At 42.9% G+C, this 24,627-nt stretch overlaps 1 protein-coding gene across 2 annotated transcripts in view; it reads right to left on the bottom strand.

Annotated features, from left to right (window-relative positions):
* Positions 1 to 24,627, bottom strand: part of PTPRT (protein tyrosine phosphatase receptor type T) — a 409,415-nt gene that overhangs the window by 138,117 nt on the left and 246,671 nt on the right. The window lies entirely within an intron of this gene.

Genomic DNA, 24,627 nt, shown 5'->3' with positions numbered 1-24,627 from the left:
TAATTTATTTTTAACAGCAGAACTCAAAAGCTTTGACTACAGTCTCTGCCCTTTTTATGAAATATAAATGCATGCGTCGTTACACACACAGATACGAAGTATGAAAGATAAATTAGTAAAATCAGTGTTTGAGTTATGTCAGAAGGTAATAATACCACACATGTGACAGTTTGTTTATCTGACATTTCTTCAACTTGGGCAGATCATTTGCTTTGTTGTTCAATACATATCTAAGAAAGATAATTAGAAAATACACTATTCCACACAGCTTTTGATTTATATCACACTATAGTGTTTTGCCCACTTCTCCCATTCTGTTCCTTTCACATGATGAAATCGTAAGAGAATATTTTTAAGGAAATAAAAAAAAAAGTAATTGGGACTCCAAAATTGAAGTTGCACTTCTCTGGAAGACAGTAAAATAGGAGGAAAATCTTTCTAATGATTCTTGAAGGAACACAACATCTGCACCGTGATCAATGTAGTAAAGCATGAACAAAAAACACGTGGCAAAAAGCAGAATATTCCATATTACTTAAAACAAAAACAACAACAAAAAAGCCATACCGTAGCAACTGGCATAGTAACTGGCAATAGGAAAACAGCAACTTCTGAAGTAAATACCACGAGGCAGAGGGGACCTAAAGGGATCATGGCATCCCACCCCTGGCTCCATCCAAACCCAAACCCTACGGCTGAGAGTGGATTCCCAGTGCTCCCTGTGCTCCCTGAGCCGCCATGAGGCCTCCCCTCATCCTGCTCTGCCCTGGGCCCAACAAACACAGCGACCTCAGCACACTTCAGCCCTCAGAGCCTTCCCCACCTCCACAGCCCTCCTCTGGGTGCTCTCTCTCAGTGTTTTGTCCTGAGGCCTCTCGACCCTCAGGGCAATCAACACTCCCCCCAGTTCAGCAGCATCCACAAATACACTGCATGTAACACTCAGATCTTTATTGGAGTCATCACTGAAAACAGTCCAGTGCATAGCCCCCAGCTCCCTGCGGCCTCCAGGCGCTGTCAGAGAAGATACAGAGGCGGCTGTTCCTTTGGAGAAGCGGAGGACTTTGGTTTGGACGGGAAGAAGGGATGAAGTGCAGCACGAAGGTCCATTGCTCCATTGGGACTTTTGTTCCCAACACTGAGCCATACCCAACTTAAAAGGACAAAAGGACGAGGAGCTCTCATCACAAAGTCCACCTGGCACAGCGATGTAGAAATAGCAAAAAGAATTGTAAGGCAAGGAGAAATCTACAAATTATTACTTGGCTAGTTGAAGAGAAGTTGCTAATATAGATCTCAACTTCAGCTGTTGAAAAACTACCAAAGCAAGACAGAAACAGTCTGACCCAATCTGAATAGTGATGGATCATATATATTAAGACATCAGTGGAACCTTCACATACTGAAGTTTCTACATGCACTGAGACCTTGGAAAACCCATGGAAATTCTTAACAGGCAGCAGCAATGAAACAGCTGTCACTGATCTGTTAAAACTAGCCTTGAATCCATACAAAGAAAATCATAGTCTCTGGGATTTCACTGTGCAAACACTTCATTTTCCTTTCAGCCTGGCTGAACGATTAATTACATCAAAATCAAGGACCGAACAGTATCTTTTAATACTGCATTTCTCACCAACACTTCAACGCCTATCCTCACTTTGGTAGGCTACTGCAAACACGTAGCTGAACTTGAATACTGCTGAACTTCCTGGGATAGGCAAATGGCCATGATGGAAACAAACTACCCCAGCAGATCATTCAGGTGTGCCCCTAGTCTTTAGTCCACGTAAATGGACATTTTTGACTCAGTGTTGACCAATACTGTTCAGGGACTGCACCTCCTGCTATCACCATTTCACAGACAGTGTACTTTTATGGCTGTTTTTGTAATTTTCTTATTGAATTTTACAGGTCTTGTTTTGCTCACTGTAGTTGCCTCACTCAAGGTGAGGTTGTAGGAAGGCAAAACTCGATTTAGATTATTAATAACAATTGTCTCTGCTTTGTACCTCTCCACCGACGGAAGACCAAAGAATAAAGGACATAATGGCAAAGGACCAGGGTTTGAAGATGAAGCAAAGGTTAAGCAGAGAAGTTAAATAGAGAAAATCAGCTGTTGCTCTTCAGGTTAACTACCTGCTGTGGGAGCCTAATTACAGGACATTGTTACTGTCAGAAAGGACAGAGCACTGAGTGGAAAACAGCGGATCTGTTCGGAGGCCCTACTGCCCATGTCTCCTGACTACAGAAAAAGAGACCCTGTTTATTAGCAGAGCAGTTGTCCACTGATTACATTGTTTCCCAGCAGTAGATTACAGAGATTGAGAAAGCACAAAGGGAGCAAAATCAGGTCCATCAGGTGCAGCTGCTTTCTGAGTGACCCAATGTTTTCTGATCAACTAGAGAGGGAAATAAGTGCTCATCCGCCAGTCACTCCAACCAGAGGCCAACTAATATCTGGGTGCCCTATAAGGCCCACATCTGCTCCTTCCTAGGCAGGCCCTCTTTCAGACTGGGAGATGCCTACGAGCGTTATTAATAAGACCAAAACTCTGCTCTTACAGCTACCTGCATTGCTATGACCCCTCTCTTTTGTCTAGAAAGTATTAAAATTCATTTTCACTCACAAAGTATAAATTTGGTAGCATGGCAGAATAGTCTGTGCTAGACTTGAAAACTTCATAGGACATTTCATTTTTACAATAAATTGAGACTGACTGCTTTTCATGTAGCAGCAACAACATTCCTATTAATGGTAAATCAGAAAATGGGATGAGTCTTTTGTAGATCCCTACCTGTTCTACAAAGACACCTTTTTGTTTCACAGATGGAAATCTAGACAGTAATTTGTCTGGCAATGATTTCTTTCCAGGTATTAGATGAGAGCTGAAGCCCTCTGCATCTCACCTTTGACTCCCTGTTTCTTATCTTCATCCTTAGATTTCCATAGGATGAAGCAAACCAAGGGAAGCATGCCTACTAGCAAAATAATGTAGCAAGATCAAACAAAATAAAAACATTCAACTGTTTGATCCAATTCAGATGTGCGTGGTGGCTCAGGATAGAACAGATTAGAACATCTCTTCAAAGACGCTGACGGGTGACCTGTTCTTAAACACCCCCTGTATCCTCATCCCATAGCAGGCATTTCAGGACGTTGGACAACTCTGTCCATCCCTGAAGCACTGCATGTCTTTTTGGTGACAGAGTTTCTTTGTTGAGCATATCAGCACATACAGGTGCTGCCAGTCATATTTCAGTGCTTTCTTAGCCTGAACGTGGTAGAAATGCCCTTTCAGACAGATGAAAACACTGATTAAGCAGAGCTCCTCAGCCTTCCTTGGCTTTACTCTTTCCTGCATAAAGAAAATTTCCCTAATTTGAATCTAGTTCTTTTTTTTAACTGGTTTGGGCATCACTGCTTCAAAGACAGGGTAGAGAAAGCTGAAGGCAGACAATTATACAGAAAGGTGTGTTCCAAGAGAAGAGTTTCAACAGAGAAAACAAGAAGAAAAAAAAAAAAGAAGAAATTTAATACAGTGAAATGGCCACAGAGCAAGCAAGCTGTTTGTTGAGGTAGGTACAATCAACTCATCCCCACATCACACACAAAGAAATAGGATGAACAAAAATAGGCCATTTGATGGCATTCTGCAAGAAGTGAAGGAGCAGTGCCACACAGCTGGATCTGTTATAACAGAAAGATGAAATAAGCTGCATCGTTGACTACATGCTAAGATAAGCTAGGGACTGAGCTCCTGCAACAGTTAACGTGAGCATTTCACTGCAATTCGCAGCACATTTTCTTCATTTTTTGATCAACCCAGTTTTGTTTCAATTGCAAATTTTACTCTGAATTCTGTGTTGTACAAAACTCAAGATTTCAAATTGTGTTTTCTCGTTACATTTGGAAATGGTAAAAAGAAAGCTTTCTTCTTCTGGTACCAAGAACTGTTGTTCCATAACACACTTAAAAATAATCATTTAAAACAACAATAAAGGGTAATTACTGATTTTATTAAAAACATTTATCACGGAAACACTTAACAGTGCTGTTCTGTGGCTGGGAACAAAATGGGGATTACTGAGCATTTTGATGATTAAATGCAGAAGCATAATTAAATATGCTAATGTAAGCAAAATTACAAAGCAGGTAAACCACTTGGTCTTTGGCAAACAGAAGTAAAATGTGTTTTTTTCCCACAAATCCGTTTATTTTATTATGTATAAATAAAATTTATGTGAGCAATTTTATTAACATGCGTATGTATTTAATTTTATTACCTCTTTCTCTGTGTACCTCTGCTGTTAGCTTCAAATGGAACAAGTGGAAAAAATTGGAATACTATATAAGGTACTTCCTGACAAAGAAGAAATTATCTCCATAAAACTAAAGATGGTCATCAAAACAGCAGGGAAACAAATGTTTGAGAGGTTTCCTCTATGCAGCCATAGGTCTGTCGAATTACTCTGAACAGCAGAGAGAAGCACTGCTCCTGCAGGTAGGCTTTCTCACATTTCTAACTGCAGCTTCCTTTTTTGTCCATGCAGTCTGCAAACGAAATTCTCCATCATCTTTTGGAAGCCTTTCAAAAACAAAAATGATGAAAAATAGTTTTCCATCTCTACTTGTCAGTCTGGTGGAAAGAATCCCTAGCTGACGAAGCATTGGCTCTGAGGGGGCTATGGTGATACCCTAGTTGGCCAAAGCTCATCCTATCTTGTCACGATTCAAGAGAAGCAACAACTCTCTTTGTCACCAGCAATGGCACTCAGATTTGAGAAATCCATATATGAGAAGGACGTGTGGTATTTATGCACTTAATGATATTTAAAGTGATGTTCTCTGCACAGTATGCCACACTAGGGGAGAAAAACTCCAAGTTTTCAATTGCTAAGAATGCTAAGAGTGGATAATTACTTAGGGAAAAGTAGATGCTGTCAAAGCCATAAAAATAACATTAGACAAAGGAAGGAGATGTCCCCGAGTAGTTGGAAATCCAGGTAAAGATGCCAACCTGTTTCTTTTCCCAGTTATTCCCTTCACTGGGACAAGAGACCTTCAAATTCCCATGCCTGAGTACTGTCTGCGATGGATTTTAGAAACATATTTTTAGGCAGGGTCTAAATACAATTTATAGGCAGCTGTTCAATTCTAATGTAATGCCCATGTCTTTCTTCCACTAGAACGCTGAAATCCGCAGTGCAACGTCATTACTGCCATGGATGGTTAACTGTTGTGTGAATATATGTATCTGAACAAGTGGTTATTTCAAACTGCTGTAGGTACTCCTTGGGATGGTGGGTGAAGGAAAAAAGTTTGCTCTGAACAAAGTCGATAGCCCAATAATTGCCTAACCTACAAAGAAATAAGGCAGAATAACTTTATACCTAAGCTTATCTGGTTATACAGTTTTTGTCCAAAGACGTCCTTGTTCCCAATGAGAGCCATTCCCATTCTGCTGGATTTTTTGACTCAATTAGTAAGCCAGACTTGCTACAGTGCAACAGCAAAAATCCAGGTGTGCTTCAACACCCACTCACAAGAGGGACAGATGCAAAATGACTCCAGCATTGTCCTGCACAGGCAGATTTTCCAGCACTGAGCTACAAAGTGCCAGTATCTCTTCTCAGGCTTTAACTAACTCCGTTTTGTCAACTCCCTGAGATGTCAGTAGGCAGTAGCGTCAATCAGTAACTCCTCAGGTAATGGTCCGCAATTGCAGCAGCAGCCAGGTACATTTTACAACAGGACTGCCCAGATTTTTGCCTTTGAGACTTTTCCCACCAATAGTGGCACCACCACAGCTCTCACACGGAAAGGTAGCCAGGCCCAGAGCCCTTTTGGAGTGCCAGCCTTCGGACTGGCAGGTCTGTAAAGCAGAAGGGGCTCTTGGAAGGAGGAGGCCTGGGAGGAAGCGGGAGCAAAGGCCCAGGACAGCAGATGTGAGGAGCAGGACCAGCATTTCTTCATCACCATTTGCATCTTGATTGGAGTGCCCAACAAAAGAAGTACTCTCACAGAATATCAGCACAGACACTATGTATGACCAAGATGCACTATACAGAGAAATTAGTTCTTCAGAAAAACTATCGAGCCTCTTAAAAGAGTGCACTGCTTCTAATGAAGGTGGAGTCTGAACATATGGACCTTCATGTTGGGACTACAGCAGCCTTGCTAACACCCCCAATCCTCACTTTAAACAGAGCAGAGGAATACATTTCATGGAAATCCTTTCTTTTTGCCCCAGATGACTCAATTCTAAACAAGCCCAAATTGTTTCCAACATCTGTAATGTCCCTGTACTGCAGGCCTCTGCCATCAGCTGCGCTCGGAGTTACTGCTTCTTTGACACCTCGCTGCAGGACACACAGCCCTGAGCTGAAAGGTGCAGCTCCTGCACAAGAGCTCAGAGCTCCACAAGGCTCAATCTAGAGCTGACTTTAGCCAGGAAAGCCCTCCAGGGGCTTCGTCATCTTGAAAGGACTTTGGGGTTTGTTGTTAACAAAACACGCACACAAAGATTAGGATTGTCCAAAGAATACCAAATCACTGCCGTTTGCTTTTGCTCAATACTATTTTATAACATAAAGCTGTAACTTCACGTTACCAGTCCCTGTTTGCAGTTTAGGCCAGGGTACATCATTCAAATCACTTGTCAGTCATTTACACAGCAAAGCAAGCAATTAGCAGCCAGCTGGTTTTATTAGAGTAGTAGCAGGGTTTAATAACCAGGAAAGGCACTTAGAGGGGACAGCATTGCATGAGCCTGTGCATACACCTACACACATGCAACAGTTCCCCCTCCATGTGAGGATCCCACACAGGCACAGAGAGTCAAACTACATTTTGCCACGAGGAAAAACCCTGCAGACTTCAAAAGGGAAAAAGAGCTGCGGGATGTAATGAAGACTGACAGCCACACAAAGTGTGCTGGTGATCAATTTCTGAGCTTCTCTACCAAGTTCTACACTGGTCCATTTGTCTTGGAAGTAAAAACTTGAGGTTTTAATGAGCATGGGAAGGTCAACTCTAATGGACCTAGAGGTAGAGAGGCATAAAATGGACGGTCTGTGTGACAGAAATTGGCCACATCCTCATCCACAGGCCTGTGGAAAGGCAGATTTACAGTCTGCTCACTTTGTTCAAAACTCATTGGTCCTCCACCAGCTAGGAAACTAGCTTTCCCATTACAAAGAGCGTGGTTATTGCACCTGAATGCCATGACACAGCCCAGCAGGAGGCCCTGGGAAGGCTGTCACAGCTGGAGGGAGGCTGTGGTGCAAGGAGCCATGTCTGCTCCTGGGGTGCATAGCTCTTGGTTTTGGTTCTGAAACACAAGTGGCGACACTGTTTGAGGCACGACTGACGGTTACAATGCTAATGAGCAAGTTAGTTAGTCATGCCCTAAAGGTTAGGGCAAAGCTCATTTGTCCATTTCAAGATCTTGCTACTGTAGAAGTTTCTTTTTTTCTGGGTGAATGAAGCCTCTTGCACTTGCCATTTCTTACTGCATACAAAAAAAGAAGAACTGAAGTGGAAAAAAAAGCAGTTTGTTTTGTTTTCAGCAACTATGGCTTGATTCTTTGCTGCCATGGCTTTAACAACAAGGCTAGAAGGAAGTAGATGAGCATTCATGTGTGAAAAAAGCCTATGTTTTTAACAGAATTAGGCAGCTGAGCTCATTTCCACCCCATTAGGATCAGACTATCAGACAGTGCTGCCAATGAAAGCACAAGAGATTAGTTTCCCCCTCACTAGCTTAAGCAATGCTCTGGGCACCAAATAAAGATCACAACACTTTTTGGGGATACTGCAAATCTCATGCAGGGAAGTGGTCCAGATCCTGCCTTTCCATTTCTCAGCAAAGCCATTTCCACACGAATGTGCCACTGTGCCCCGAAAGAGTTTATTCTGAAATGGAAAGAGGAGAAAGGATGTAGATTCTTATTGGAAATCCATTTGCTGGAAGTGTGTTAAGGAAGCTAAGTTTCCAAGAAAAGATCTGTTAATATGTTGCTGAAACATTCCAATAACTGTTGCCACAGCTTGGCACTGCAGCTCTGCATGTTCTAACAGCATTTATGGTGAGGCACTTTTTGTTCACTTCATGTAGCCTTGAATTAATATAAAGAAAATGCCATGTTCCTAATTTCTTTTTCTTCCAATATTCCTTCCTAAAACAAGTGCCGAAAAAGTCACTTTGATGCTTGGTTATCTTCCAGCTGTTAATGATTTCCTTCTGTTCAGAGCAGAGGGCAATAAAGAAGGGCAGAGAAAAAATAGTTACAGCTTTATTATTAAAATAATAATATTCCTACTGGATATGTGTTAGCATTTGCTCCCTGGATGGTTGTAATTTATCTCATACAGCAGAATATTAGAAATGTCAGGGATTTCCAACTGGCATCCACTCAGCTCCTCTCTCTCAAGACTTACAGATACAACCACTTTCTCTTCCCTCTTAATCTTCAGAAAATCTCCTGTGAAACTCAATATCCAAGAGCATAACAGCTACAAAGTGAAGCAATCATTTGTTGGGACCAGATGGAATTAGGGTTGCTTGTGCAATGTGAATTTTGTATTAAATATGCATACACACTGTGCCCATGGTCTTCAAGGGATTTCTAAGTGTCTCCAGTAGCAGGGAACACAAAGAGCTGACCCAGCCCCTTCAGTACCCAGGTGTGGACTCATCCCTGTCAGCCACTGGGTCTCAGTCTCGGCCCCGCTCATACACACCTCCTCCACCCCAAAGGACATCCCAGCTCCACTGCCCAGAACAGCTCCTCAGCTCAGAGATCTGATCTGGCAGATTTCTCCTCCAAACTGCCTGAGCACAACAGGGAAACCATTTTCCCCAAAGGTTTAAGGATCCTTTCCCTTCTAATCCAGGACTCAACCTTGGACAGGCTAAGAGAAACTCAGACCAACCCAAGTCGCTTGAAAATGTACCCATTACCATCTCTGATGATCTTACTGCATCATCTTACTGCATCTAAATGGGCTATAGTTGTTTTCCATTTCATCCAATTCAATCACACAAAACCCAATTGTGATGGGTTTTCATGTGGATAGGAAGGAAAAACATTAAAAGAAAAGCAATATAAAACCCGCACATCAGAGTGAAAAGTTAGCCTGAGAGATGCTTCAGCTGCTTCCTCCACACAGGGTTAAGCTTAAGCATGAACGTATTAGGTCATGCAGTCCAACACAGTAGAACTGTCTATGCAAAACTAATGTTCAGCTGGTTTTCATATTTGGATTGAAAGATCCTGGATTCCTTCTTTTCTGTGTGTCTATCAAAGCATCCTGCATAAAAGCAAGGGGCACTTTTGCAATATTTGCTAAGTATGCATGGTCTTGATTTAAAAAAAAATGGAGAAAAAGTGTGAAAGAGCAGAAAGAATAGAAAATCTAAGAGCCCTGGAAAGTGCCTCAAAGGATTACTAGGAGCTCCAATTCCTCTGCACATCAGTCAGGACACGAAAATTCTCGACACAGCAAGCTTGCCTAATGACTGCTTACATTCACTACCACTACATCTGATGGAAGCACTAACCCTTTGCCTTCATTACACTTCCCCAAAGAACACAAAAATAGAAAGACAATGACCAGCTCTCAGCTCTAAATTAAAGTTTAGGAGATCAATCAAAGGATGTAAAAAGCTGTTCTTGTTTTGTGATACTCGGTGTATCTGCCTCATTCACTGCCTGTGTACTCCAACCCAGACACCGCCAGCTGACTTAAATAGTACAAGAGCACCTAATGGAAACCTAACAGCTTGGGGAAGTGTGACGCACCACTATACTCATCAAAATAAAATTCTCCTGTGAGAGCAGTTTATTGATTTGTGTATTTTACTCGCTCTGGGATTATTGTTCAATTACTTTTATCCTCTGAGATGAAAGCAGCGAAATATAACATCAAAAGCAGATAAAAAAGTTGCATGTTTCAATTTTTCTTTTAAATCTGCATAATATCCATTACAGATCTGATTTTCAAGGGAGCCCTCTGAGAACAACAGTGGAGGGTAACTCTATCAGACACATAGCTCTCATCTACATTTTCTCTAATTATTCTGGAAAAGGCAGCATCTTTTCTATAAGGCACACCGTTTGTCCTTGAGCAAACAGCAGGCTGCAGAAGCTATCTAACCACAGCTCACTCCGTCAGCTGAGCTGCTTGCTAATTGTTGATATGATTAGTAGTTTATCACCACTTATAGACTTAAACACAGCACAAAGCTTCCAATACTAACTTGCAGCTAAAAGCAAAGAAAGCAAAAAGACAAAGCACTGGTGGTGGTCAGAATACCAGGAAAAGGTCATTAGGGTGGTCTGGCACTCATTCTTCACAGAATCACAGAGCTGCAGGGGTTGGAAGGCACCTCTAGAGATCATGTAGATCCCTGCCAAAGCAGCTCCCAGCCCACGTTGCACAGGTAGGCGTCCAGGTGGGTCCTGAATGTCTCCAGAGAAGGAGACTCCACCACCTCTCTGTGCAGCCTGAGCCAGTGCTCCGTCACTGCACTGGGTAAGCTCTCTAAAAGCTTTTCACCTTCTGTTTGCATGGAAAAGAAAGGCATTTTTTTTAAATTGCCAGTCCTCTGTGGGACGCTGTCACTTGCCATTTTTATTTACTACACACATCACAACCAATGCAACAAAAGGGCTCAGGATCCCTCTCCCCTGTTTGAGGGAACGGAGCAAGGAATTAAATGGTGCTCCTTTCCATCTGCACAAAGAGAGAGCTGTGCTCTGCACTCGTTAGATGTGAAACTGGCAGAAGATCCTCAAATCCAAAAAGCCTCGTACTTCAAAGTTAAAATTCCACTACAACGATAACACAAGTTAGTGTCCTAGCAGAACAGCTACCGTGCTTTGTATGGCAAGGACACCAGCACCACAGCCCGGTACCCTTGGGGATCACAACTGAATTTTAAGAACTCATCAGCTGCATGACCACAGCAGCACCCACACCCCTACTGACAGCAGGAGCATGTTGGTAGCAGTACATATGTAGTAATAATACAGCGAGTTTCAGTAAATATTTGCTCTTCTCAATTTACATTTTTGATGAATATTTATTTCTTTAGCTCTAAGAGGTGCTATCCATTTTAGAGTACAGCACTGTGACACAGCTGCACTATCTTAGGGTGCAATATATGCCTGCCTACATAGAAGTGGGGAAGACTGCCCTTTAAATTATTCACAGTAGCAATACATTTGGCTATAGAAGGACCAGAAAGCCACACTGAGAGCACTGGAGATGCAGACCACCGCAGCCTGATTTTTACTGAAGTTGAGCTACTCATCTGGCACTATTTTTGTCTTTCTGCAACAGGCTGTTGTAAAATGAAGTCGTTGCAAAGCTATTTCAGAAAAGGTTGGAATATAAAGCACACTGGTTTTCTTTTAGTGATGCAATTACAAGGAGAATGTAGTCGTGAATACGACTGAACTTTAAAATATTGTTTCCAGGGGCAATAGATTTTACCCAAAGAGATATTAGTGCTTCATCTCTACATTAAAAATATCACTTGAAAACTTGCAGCAACACATTCACAGTCCATTAGTATGCATTTTCAAATGCCAAGCCTCGAATGCAACAAATTCCAGAATCAATCAGCCAAAGGGAATTATTTTATTCAGAAGTAATGTGAAAAAAAAGTAGCAGAAAACAGTAAAGCACAGAATAACTGTACACTGTAACTTACACACCTACATGGAGTAATCGGTGCAATAAGCAGCAATACACTATGCACTCGTAGATCATCAAGTAGAAGACCACTGTCACCTTTTGCTATTAACATACTTTAAAAAGTCCTTTTTCTGGTTCCCCACACCACTGGCCAGCTTCAGTTCTGAGGTTCAGTTGCATAAATGTTCTCCCCACAGTGGCAAACAACATCCCTGTAGTCCTCCCATACTGCTCATCTCATTTCCACTGACCATACATTTTTCACCTAAGCTGTACAAGCTTGCTCAGGCAAGCTGAGTTTCTTCTTCACGTGCATGATTCCCAGCACCTTGGCACTGTCTGCTCCTGTGCTCTGTAGAGCTGGCACATCAATGTGACCAGTACTTATGGACCTCAGAGCCTTCAAAAGCAGTACCTAGAGGACCTTGCTACTTGGGCTGAAGTTTTGGTGTCACTTTTCCTCCTACCACCAAAGATTTAAAACTGAAACCTCAATGTTTAAAAGCAACAAATCTATAAGCACCATTCCTCATTGGTTCCCCTAGTACCTGTACCAAGAACTTATCATCAAGTCATCTTCAGAATTCTGACTGTGTGAAGGTATTCACATTTAATGCTTGGCAAGTTGAAGTCACTGTAAGGATAAAAGCACCTGTACAGGTACTTCTTAGACTCTTAAAGAATAAATCATCAGTGTCATCATCCTGGAAGGGTGACCAATGAGAGACAACACCTAACTCCCTTTCCTACAGCTGTCCTGCCTGTCCCTGATGAAGGGCAGGTAACTGTCCATCATGATACACCAGACACAGGGCTCTTCCCAACACACTGTGCTTATGCCAATGATACTGTAGCTATGGGATGAAGCCAAGACTTCTAGCTCCTCTGGCTACTTCCTCCTGCAGCATGCATTGGCGTACAGACATTTCAAATGTGCTTCCTTGTACCCTACAACTCATGGAGCAGACTGTAGGATCTCAGTAACACTCAGTGCCTCAAAGTTTGTTGGTCTGTCTGTTTATTACTGGTGAGCCTTTCTATTCATCCTTCATATCATATGCATCCTCCTTCCATCTTCAAAATTAGGGTGACGCTCAGGCAATGGCCTCCCCACACCCAACACAGCCATGTTCTGGTCATCATGGGACATTCTTTGGGTCACAGTGCCATGGCTTTCTGATGTCACGAGCCACCTCCCTGACAACGCCTACAAACACGGGGACCCTGACAAGAGAACGCCAGTCTTCGACTGACTCACAACTTGGTGGCACGCTTGTGACCCAAGGAGTACTTTTGATAATTTATCCCCACCCTTTGTGCTGTCCCCTGTGGGCGAGGATGGATTCTCCTCCACCAAAGAAGCCACGGTTTGAGGAGAGCAGCAGCACGCTGGAGCCGATGTACATAGGTCCACCTGAGAGCAGCGTCAAGCACATGGAGGTGGACGTCCCTCAGGAGGAGGAGCCCATGGAGGTGGATCCACCTCCATCGAGGTGGGGCAGGCACCCCGACATCGTGTCTGCCCGGAGACGCTGCTGCATCTGTCTGCAGGGCACCAGGGGCTCTCGATTTCGATCTTGGCATTGAGCAGTCACCATCCGCCAGAGAGCCCCTGCGCCAGCTGCTGCTCCCTGCCGCCCTTTCTTCCCCGTCCTCCATCCTCATCCTTCCCCAACACCTCTCACCCCTTCTTCCCCAATCTCTGAGGATACGGGAAGGACTGGGACTGCTGTCCTACAAGCTGCTGTGCTGGGACAGCAGGAGGAGTCCAGCAGATGGCCCCCAGCTCCCTGCGGCCTCCAGGCGCTGTCAGAGAAGATACAGAGGCGGCTGTTCCTTTGGAGAAGCGGAGGACTTTGGTTTGGACGGGAAGAAGGGATGAAGTGCAGCACGAAGGTCCACTGCTCCATTGGGACTTTTGTTCCCAACACTGGGCCATATCCAACTTAAAAGGACAACACAAAATAATAACAATAAAAGCATAAGCAATTATTATTTAAAAAAAAGCAAAAATGTGTCTGTGCCTCTCCATTTGGGTACTTGGGGGTCTGCACGTGGACTATAACCTATGTACAGCAGAAGAGTTTGACTTACTAAGCAAGAAACTGAATTATAGATTTCAAATAGAGTCCTGAGACCCACTACACAAACACAGGACATCCTGCTTTCTCCCAAGAGCTTTCTTCTCTTAGGCTTAGGACCTTAAACTCTGAGCTTTTTAAATAAATCCTGAGAACGGTTTCTAAGTTATAGATCATTCATACAGTACTAAGCTCTTTATATATGCCTATAGCAAGTGCTATACAAGTACACCAAAACAAGTTCACTGTTTATGGCACCGTGCAAGGAGATTTTGATACCAACTGACAGCTGTTGAAATATCTAACTTTTTGTTACAAGTTTTACTGTAACAGGACTTTCACTTGATTGGAACAAACCCATCATTTTGATTAACACATCCAGTCATGGGCTGTCTCATTACTCAGGCAATGTGTCCAGCCACGACTCCCAGCGTGTCAGACTAAGCAGGAAGCAAAGCAATAACCTTTTCACTGTGCTGGGCCCACCAGTTAAATAAATTCCTGGAAGCCATCAAAGTTCGGGGCTGCAGTCTGTCTGCAGCTCAGCATCATAAAACAGAGCACTTCCAAATGACAGATGGTAAACCTGCAACCCGACAAACAGACAAGGTCACTGTGCCAGATAAGATGCAAGGAATATTGCTCTTGTGTGAAATCATCTTTTACATGCTGTGCACAAAAAACATTTCGGGTCATACTATTAATTGATACTATTGCTTAATTTATATGTGAAGCAAAGGCACATGAAACAAGCACTGATGCTGCGACATCGGCAAGAGAAACCCTCTCAGTGAATGCATCTCGCTATGAATGCAGAGTTCCTCCAAGCACATGCTCACCTGATGCCATATTGAGAAAGATTCCTATTGGAGACTTTGAAGTCCTTCCTCAAGAAGGACTATCTCAAGATTTGGATCTTCAGATACAAGAGAACAAAGCAATGTGCCTGACACCTATTAAGCATGCTTATCTACTTCCTTCATATATGTGTGTATCCAACTGAGCTCTGAAATTCATGGTTTGAGCATCCTTAGCAGTGTAGCCACTGAAATATGCTGCAACAGCCACATATGATGTATCAACTCAGTAATGGTGGTCTGTGAGCTGCTGCTGAATCCCATGCTCTTCTGGGTTACCTTTCCAACAGGTAGTTTAAAAATCACTTTAGGGCGTCACCAAAACCCACAAACAGTAACACCAGAGAGCAAAAAAGAATGGGGGGTATACAGTAAATACACAGACAAACCACCAGAAGACAAGTAATGAACGAGGAAAGAACTAGAAATGGAGAAATGTTCAGCCACAGGGTTAATATTCTTGTGACAATAATCTTCCTATCCAAGATATGACAAATCCAACTTCCTAGGAGGTGGCTTTGAGAAGTGAAATAAAGCTGCATTCAGCTGCAGTGGACAGAATGTGTCTGGTGCTTCTATTATAAGCAGAAATTAATACCCAGGTAGAAATAACCATAAATCAGTCTTACTTAGCTCATCAGCTGAAATACCAGCCTTTACATAAGAATACATTTCTGGCATTTCCAGGCTCATACGTCACTGTGATACAAAGCCAGCCTTGTCAGTTAATCCTGGTCTGCTAATCAGGAAGGGTGGGAACCTGAGAAGAGGAGCTCACGTCCCATTGCTCTGCACCTGAAGCAGCAGCATGCTGGAAGCTGCTCTGCTTACAGTGCGCACCTATGCAAATCTCTTTCCAACCCTGTAACTTTTAAATAGAGCACTGGATAGCAAAAAATCTTAGGTCTGCTATTCGTCAATAGCCACGACACGAGAAAAGGGAACACTCACATGTCCCTGGACTTCAATTTCTACCTATATCCACTAGGAAAAAAATCTCCTTGAGCAGGAAAAAAACGTTTGGCCCATAGATACAATAAATGCACGGATGAAGGAATCCAAATTCATTTTTATTACAGACAGCCATACTGCTTCACGCTTGGAAGCTTCCAACTTACCCTGACACAAAGACTGCTGTAATGTGATATTTCTGTTTCATTTGAATCTCTTGCAAAAGGTCAGTCAGTTTGGGAACATCCTGCTGCTGGATCGGATGCAATAGGAATATATGCTGTCTGTGGGGTTTGCTCCCTTCCCAGTCCTGGAACTGTGCAAGAGTTGGGGATTCTGCCTCAGCTACAGGAATACCAACAGTGACGTGGGGTGCAGCTCGTCAGTGCTACTAAAGTGAGGCTTACACAGCCACAGCAAGCTTAATATACCTACCCCCTTACAAAGAAACAAACTGCTGAGAAAGAACTTGTGCCACAACAGCTGTGCTCAGGAGCACAGAATGACAGAGTAAGTGATCGAATTTGACACCTGAATATCAGTGCTCACAGAGATCACCTACACCTCTGAGAAGAGAGAGGGAAATTGCTCTCATTCATTAGTGACAGTCTGCTTCTATCTCAAAACTTTCTTTTCCTAGTCCAGAACTGCAACACTAATCAAATGGGAATAAAGAGGGTTTTCTTTGAGGACTACTTCATGCTGATGAAAAACAGCTGAAGCTAAGTAGACAAGACCCATAAACAGCAAAGATATCAGAGCTGTGAGTTTCTCTCTGTTGTGTGTCAGTCCCAGAAGGCATATTTTTATGAATGAACACCTGCATAGGAAGCAGAGGTGCTGCTTGATTGGTGCCAGTGCCTTGCTGGAGCTCAGGGCCTGTGCCAGTGCTCAGCCGCTGGTAGCTGCAACCTCGGATCTGCCCACAGCTGCCATGTGGCAGACATGGGAAGAGCCTCTCCCGCTTAACGATGCCTCGCTCCCTGCTCTGCGCCCGACCCACACAGCAGCCATATCTGTGCCCACCAGCTCTTGGCAGTGTGACTTTCTGCCTTAACATGAGGCCTGCCTCACAGCTGTGCTCGGCTCTCCCTGCTCAGGTGCTTGGGGGCTGCACCACTGCCCCCACTGGGGCTGCCCCACCATCCTTCCCCACTCCCGGCCCTGGGGGAGCAACCCCCCTCTTGCTGCTCCAAGTTCTGAATGTGCCATTGAATTCTTGATATCCCTTCTATTAATATATCAACAGTCGTTTCGTTTAGCATTTCTACGTGGCTTTTTTGTTTTAGCAAACATCCATTTGGTTCATTCTCAGAGTTTGTAATAGGAAGGACTGAGTTCTGTACCTGGATGTCATTTTGCCCACGCCAGGCAAGGCTTTTGTCAGCTGATAATCATAGCTGATGTGCTTATATTGACCTATTCAGAATCTCAAATGGTTATAAAAGATAAGAAGCTTTTTAAAAGGCACTTCCCAGGAGTGCTATTCAGAAGTGTAACGGTCCCATTTGTCAAAAATGTACGTTTGCCCTTTGGCACTGACCTGGTGCATACAATAGCCTGCTGACAAACTCCTTTCACATCAGCTGCTCTCTTTGGGTTTTCAGGGCCGACACTGAAAACACGCTTTGATCTGAGTGCAGAGGGCATCCATTTTGCCTTAACCTGCTCAAAAAGAAAGGGAAGTTGATCATCCCTGGTACCAGTGCCACCACGGACTGCTCTTCCAACTGGAATGTGCCCTTAACACACCTTCGATCCTGATAGATTTTCATTTGCTATAAGGAAGAGAAGGGCAGGCATGAAATGTCTGTGCTGGAGATGGAGCACAGGACGAGCCCTACAGTGAGAGCCACTGTCATGTTTCAGAAGTTTCCTTGCTGCTTACAAACCATTTTAGATTATGTTTCAGCACAATTGCTGCACATCCTTTTTTCCCAGCGTAGGTAACCTTGGAGATAAATTGTTCGTGAATCAGCAAATACTTGCATGTGTTCTTAAGATTTTCTGAAGTGAGATATTTACATCCTTAAATAATCCTAAGAGGAAACAGGTGGCTCTTCAATGTACTTGTGGCTTTTTCAATTACACGCTCAGGCTCACAGATCGGGCACTCAGGGGAGGGTGGTGAGATGCTGTGTAATTGCCCTGCCATGGTAGGCAATGGTAGAAAAGCACTGAAATCTCCCTTACTAAACAGGAATGCATTGGTTTGCTTGTATGCAATTTGTACTATGGTATTTGTGTTGAATAGTTTTGCATATGAATACAAGCCGAACACATTTATTTCCATCTACTTGCACAGTTTACTTTGCATTCAAATTATAGGAACTTGTAGGCACATTATGCTACAGACTAAACAATGTAAATGGGGGGATGCTGCAGTACATAGAGCAACTGAAACAAGAAACAGGTCTCAAGACCTCATTCTTCACCCAGAGTAACAGAAAAATTCCGTAGCTCAGATGGGTGTGGTGCAGATGGTACTGAGATCGTTGCATCAGAAAAACAACCAAAGAGATGAAGGAAATTGGGGTTAGGAAGCAATACCTGAATTATTTCTTCATCAGAAGGGGCCTTAAGCGGTACACACAAACAGTGATGTAAAGAGGGCTCACTGGCATGCTGACACAGATGGTTTTTATGGTCCCTGGACAATGCCTTGGCTATTTCTCTGTCAGTCAAACTAAAAGCACTCTGATTTGCTCATTATCCAAAGCATCCAAACAAGTTTCATAAGTTCTGGAGATGGAAAGCACGTTTGTAAATTAGCAGCTACTGCCCTGTGGTGATCGATAGCATGGACAGTGCCAGAGAGAATAAGATCAAAGACTGAAATTCCTCGAGCAAGTCCCACTGAGATCAGTCCCAAAACTCTATCACAACTCATTTCCTTTTAAATGCAGCTTTTCCTTAGACTTGTTTTATGGCCACCTGTTACTCAAAGCGTTCTAGCTGAAAAACTGAAACAAGCACAAGGCATGTGCCATCACACTGCCCAAATCATCCACCACATCCCCTACATTTCCATGCAAGGGACTCTGTAACACATACACCGTTCCCAAAGCAATGAGTTTTGAACTTCCTTCTAACCTGCCAACACAAATGCTCATCCGTGTGTTGATATCCAAGGCACAACATCAGAAAAAGTGACAGAGAAATAAATGATCCTATTTTCCAAAACATTATGTTTGCACGAACAAGAAGTTTAAATTCGATATGCCTCAGGACCATAGATCATTAAGATAATGTCCTCTGCCTTTGCAAGGCATGCTGTAGGAAATGAGCTGGCACTGTAATTTCCGTTCTAATCTTAAATGCCCCAGGCAGAGGTTACTAATTCTACCACATTTCCCAACACCGAGGTTTATTATAATCAGTTTGCTTTTCTCCTTTCTTCATTCCCATTCAACTATTCATAGCCATATTCTCAGTACCATCCCAAATTCTTCTTCCCTCTAAATGTTTACAAATGCAGAAATTATTATTTTTCACTCTCTGCCCAGATGTTGGCCAATAGAGGCACAACATGTATGTCTAATTACCTCTTTACAACCCACGTCTCTTTCCAGTTCCCTGAGCATTTGGAGTACTATTATTTCTAATCCTTCCAGCTTTTCAGCATCTTGAAGATACCTGCGGATTACAACAGCGTGTCACAAACGCAGTTTCTCCCCTTTGCATCTCTTCATGCTTCCAGCCAGAACATGAGATGTGCCTCTAGACTCCTAAGATTGGTAGGTCCAGAAGTCACATCTGGAAAACCACGTGAGTAAATGTGAAAAAACCCACAACGCTCTACGTTCAAATGGCACAAGGAGAGAAAAATAAATAAATCAGTTGACAAAGAAACCCACTCTTGTTGATTGCCAGCATTTGAGTTAAGTCAGGACCTGCAGTGTTCCCTAACTGCTTGGCCTGCCAAGCAAAATGAATGCAACAAGCAGAATCGTCTTTACTTATAAAAAGTCAGAAAACAGCGTAAGTGAGGTTAAGTGAGCAGCAGCAGACTCGATTCTCATCGAGCAGCATTTACACTGTCTGCCTGGAAATTCCTGCACAGGGAGGTGTGTGAGGAAGATTTCTGTAAAACAAAGGGAGGGAGCAGGTACTCCATTCGTGCAGGGAAGCACCTGCCTCCTTTTGCTCTCATTTTGAACTCGGCATCCCAAACTACTCTGAAAAAGAAGTCTCTGAAAATAAATTTTTAGGCTGAAGTTTGTGCGTTATTTTGAGAAAATGAGTGAGCATAGAAAAATGTCACAAATAAATCATGAGGGTACAAATCTAGAAAACAAGGATGGGGGGTGACGAGATGAGAGCTGGGCAGAACGTTCGCAGAACTGCAATAGAAAGGGGAAGGTATTTCAAACACTGCAGCCAGAAACAGAGAGAGCTTGGAAGGTGTTTCTTATTGGAAATGGCAAGGAAATTCTAATCTGTCGCTTCCCAAAATCCTTCCAAAGTTTGTTTATTCAAATGAAGAAGAGCTTGGGCCAAAATGCAACCAGAGACACTCACTGCAGCCCAAGTCTCAATTCTGATTCTGAAACAGCACTCACATTGCGCTGAGATATGCCAGTTTTGCATTACAAAGCAGCAGAACATAGGATTCTGAATCCATCTGATTCAACTCCAAAGTTCCTGAAGTACACAGTAATGCCTCCTACTCTGGGAGCATGAACTGACTACTGGTGAAGTCACTAAGAACTTCAGGAAACTTTATCCTCACTAAACACCACAGAGCATAAGACTGTTTTCTCCCATTTTTATAGTGGCTAATTAGGATGCAGTTGCAAGAGGTTAATAACCTACTTTCTTCCAAGGAGATGTTTGTTTAATAGTCAAAAAACAGCACATGGTACACATCCTTCATAGAAGCAATCAGAACACACTCCAGTCAACACCATTTATCAATGTCAACCAGAGGAGCAATTATAGTTCATCCAAGCAAAAATAAACAGGCATCACATACTGGATGGCACGCAGACCTATCAGCTGGAGGGCTCTCAAGTCCCCACTGACACACAGCTGTACACAGGTAGTGCTGCTGGTAAGGCAATATACTTCACTGGGGTAACCAGGAAACCAAACTTCACCATATTTGAGAGTGGACACGGGAGCAGAGGTAAATGAAGAACATAAATCTTGGATGATGAAAAGGAAAAACAACAGCATCAACATTTATAATCGCTTTTTTTTCCAGATTTCATACCTGCCTGCAAAGCCAGCATAACTCCATTAATACTAGCTCTCTGCTGGAAAGCTGGATGCAAGAGAAAGGACTCCAACGTAGGTTATTTTATGAAGTGATCACATGGAATCATAATGCTATTAAACATTCAGTGCTCTTCTCTGCTTAATACCAACCACAATATGCTTTATTGCCTAATGTCTATCTCAAAGTGGTACCCAGAGAATCCTGTCAAGGTTAATACACTGACATGCACAGAGCTTGGTGAAGTCATAGGAGCTATTCGGTCATTCAGAATATATTAAGAGAAGTCAAACAGAAATAGCAAGCAAGATACATATGTATTCATGCATACTTTCTTATGATATAGAAGGAATATATTATTAGGTAGAATATGTGCATAATTATTTGCTTTTTTTCTTTCAAAAATTGTGAAGGAAAAGTATGAGAAGTGCTCAGGAACAAGGTGAAGGGGAAGAAAATGTCTTTGTGAGGGTTCTCAGTATCCTACTAATGAGTGTCACACAGCCTCAGTCTGTGGCCGCCTGTTCGGGCTCTTACACGGAGCACTGTCCTTTCAGATTGTCTTCCTACAGTACAGTGAAGCCTGCAGCAGTGCTCTGGTCACAGCACATGTACAGCCACATCTAGCCACACTGCCTGAAATTCCCCACAGACACCTGCTTTCCTTGCTTCTATGTATGAATCTAGTTCTCAATAGCCACAAAACACTCCAAGCAGCAAATTACTAGATATTAATGAATTTCTCAGGTGGTTTAAGCCACTTAATCTTTGGCCTCATGCCTTAGAGTAACACCCAAGGCAGACTATAATCACCCTGAAATGCACAGCCTGATGTGTCTTTATTGCTTAATTATCAAGGTGAGATGCTCATATTTAATTAGGCATTTAATCATAAACACACATCTCTAAGTATTACTACCAAAAAAAGTTTACTTAGATAAATAATTTATATTTTAGTTGCTGATGTTCCATTCTTGCAGGATACTGAATTATGCTTTGGAGCACAGCTGTTGCCTTTGCCAAATGGATCTTGAAGCTGAAACTATACACCAGGCTTTGGCTTTCAGGTATTAATGTTGGGTCAAACTGCAGAGCTGCTGTTTAACCCGACTGCTTCTCTCCTTGCTCACTATAGACATGGGAAAAAATTACCCCCTACTTTCTTTTACTGTTCTTGAAGAACATTATGTTCTTTATATGCTGTTCTCTGGACAAAACCACCCTAATGATTAATCTTGCCTTCCAGACCTATGATTGTTCTTAATGCTTTCCCTTGGGCTCTTCCTATTGCTTTCCATGTCTGACTTTACAGTGTCCAATACTGGATTTGATTCTTCAGCTGCAGCATTATTAATACCTTATTACAGCCAGGGGATAACAGTGGCAAGGGGAACTCAGCCCAACAGCTTCATGTCACAAAGGAAAACAAAGTCTGTCCCTGATAGAGGACCAAAGAATCAGGGTTAGCATGCAAAGAGCTGCTGCTGGGATAACAGGAATCATTTCTTTATAGAGTAAGAAGGGTGATGATCTCAGCCCATTCCACACACACTCAAACTTATAGACATCGTACTGCAAGTTTTCCACAGACTTTAAACACTGATTGCAGCCTCTGAAGCTTGCCCAGAAGCAGCAGCTGACTGTAAAAGCAACCTACAAAAAGCTTTGGGAGATTAATTACTCATTTTTTAATATCGTTGTCTTGCTCCCCATACACCTACAGGCCTTCTTCATAGGACCATTTTTGCATCACGCTTGAAAGTATAAGTCTGAGTCCTGCTATCACTTTAGGATTTGTTGCAGGTACTTCTCAAGTCATGAACAGATGTGAGAGAAATGAAATCTGTTAAAAAAGACCAAAGAATTCGTTGTGAGCAACCTGCCACTAAACACACACTGCCAGAAATGCAGCCCTTGGTTGATGGGTTCTTTGCTTTTGGGCTTTCTCTGTTGTGCTTATTTTCTTCCTTGCTAGTTAATAGCTCACTCCCCTGAAAGAGAGATCTGATCTATCATTTTAGAGTCTGAGGTATGGAACAGTTAACGAATTCCACGGCCACGGCTTCCCTGTCAGCACAGAAATTCAAAAATACTCAAAAATACTGGAAGTGATAAAAGAGGCAGGAAGAAAACCAATATCCTGCAGTACTGAGTGAGGGGAAACAACCACAAGTCACATTTCCACCTGCCAGACTAAGGAGAAAACACTCCCTCTCTCTCCTCTCTCCTCTCCTTGCATCTCATCCTCCACCCAAGCAGCCAGTTGGATCTTATTAGAAAGGATCTTCCCCATCTACACTTCAGGCTTTCAAATATAAACCAAATGAACTGAGTAAAGCATAAAAGAATGCTTTAACATCTTTCTTCTCTTCCTGCACTACTTTAAGACCCACACTTACCACTGACTTGATGATCATAACGCTCTCTTCCACCTGAATGACTCTATGACTCTCTTCAGAGCTTTCTGAAAGCTGAATTACAAAACTGCAAACGAGGCTGTTACCTGGGAGGCAGTAACTCTTACCTCAGGCCAGCCTCCAAAGTCCCAGATATCTTTGAGAGATGAAGATTATCTGTGACACCTCCTGAATTGTAAAGAATTTGGGGTTTGCAATTAAAATAATCAGTCTCCTTCCTACCTCTGCCCCTCCCAAACACACAACACGCATCCCTCTTTAAAACACAGCAGTGTACAGACATAACCTTGGGAAGCTATCTTCATCCAAAGCGCTGCAGTAAGCGTGGGAGGGGGGAAGTGTTCTCTGATCAGCTCAGATGATTCACTTTGCAGGGCAGGACTGTAGGACAGCAGGTTTGATATTTTGCAGTTTGACTCAAAATCCTTACATTGCTGTAGGATGTGTGCTCTGTGGCTTTGACCCAGTGGGCATCCGTTGAAACAGTCCTTGAATGAGCTGTGTTTTCTCCCAGGAAATACCCGAAATACATTTAGCTTTGTTGTGTTAATAATTACACTTGTGTTTGGATCATGAAATTAGATTTATAAAAGCGCCTTCCTGGCCTTTCAGAGGAGAGTGAAAAGACGGACCTGGCAGTAAGCAGCCTGCTCCAGGCAGGAGGAAATGCATGAATGTACCATAAAATTAAAAAACAATAATAAGAAATCGACTGAGTCCCATTTTAGAAGCAGCCCATTTGCTGATAGGAAGTCCTCTCCTGAGCAGAAACTGCTGTCTGTTGCACACCAACAGGCTGGAAGCCCTTTTTCCTCCTCCCATAAAGGAGCGAAGTGAGCTTTCCCCCATTCACTTTATACACTTAGATAACTGTACTGGCTTACCTATCTCACGAGAAGTGAAAAACAACTGACATACAACATCAGTCCTGAACAGAACCCGGTTTTAAAGAAGATACTTCTCTACAGACAGTCTGAACAGTCCTGCTATGTTCAGAATTGCACTTCTGTCTCTGGCAAGGCATCCTAAAATCAAGTATCCCATAACGTAGAAGTTCATCAGATTTGTTATATATCTACAGTTTTCCCAGGGAAAAATGCAACGAGAAGAGGAGTGCATGGCTCCCTGTCCTTCGGGAACAAAACCTGTTTTTAAAGTGGCCTCCTATTCCTTTGTCTCTAGTTTCAGTGAGAATCTCAGCACGGAAGGAGATGTGAAAAGATGGCTGTGAAAGAAACTCACAAAAGGGACTCTCTGCACACAGAGGACTATATCCGTAGAAACAATTTTAAATTGTGAGTGCCACGCGCAGCACGATGGCAGGCATTCCCACTCCTCCCCCCACCTCAGTGGGATGAGCCCCCCAGGTCCCCAGGGACTCCTGCTGCAGTCAGCC

Source organism: Cyrtonyx montezumae, unplaced genomic scaffold (assembly GCF_038088225.1).
Source record: "Cyrtonyx montezumae isolate F1298 unplaced genomic scaffold, pur_monq_1.0 scaffold_9, whole genome shotgun sequence".
NCBI classification, from domain to species: domain Eukaryota; kingdom Metazoa; phylum Chordata; class Aves; order Galliformes; family Odontophoridae; genus Cyrtonyx; species Cyrtonyx montezumae.
Note: the sequence above shows the minus strand (reverse complement) of the source record. Positions and strands in the feature narration are given on the sequence as shown.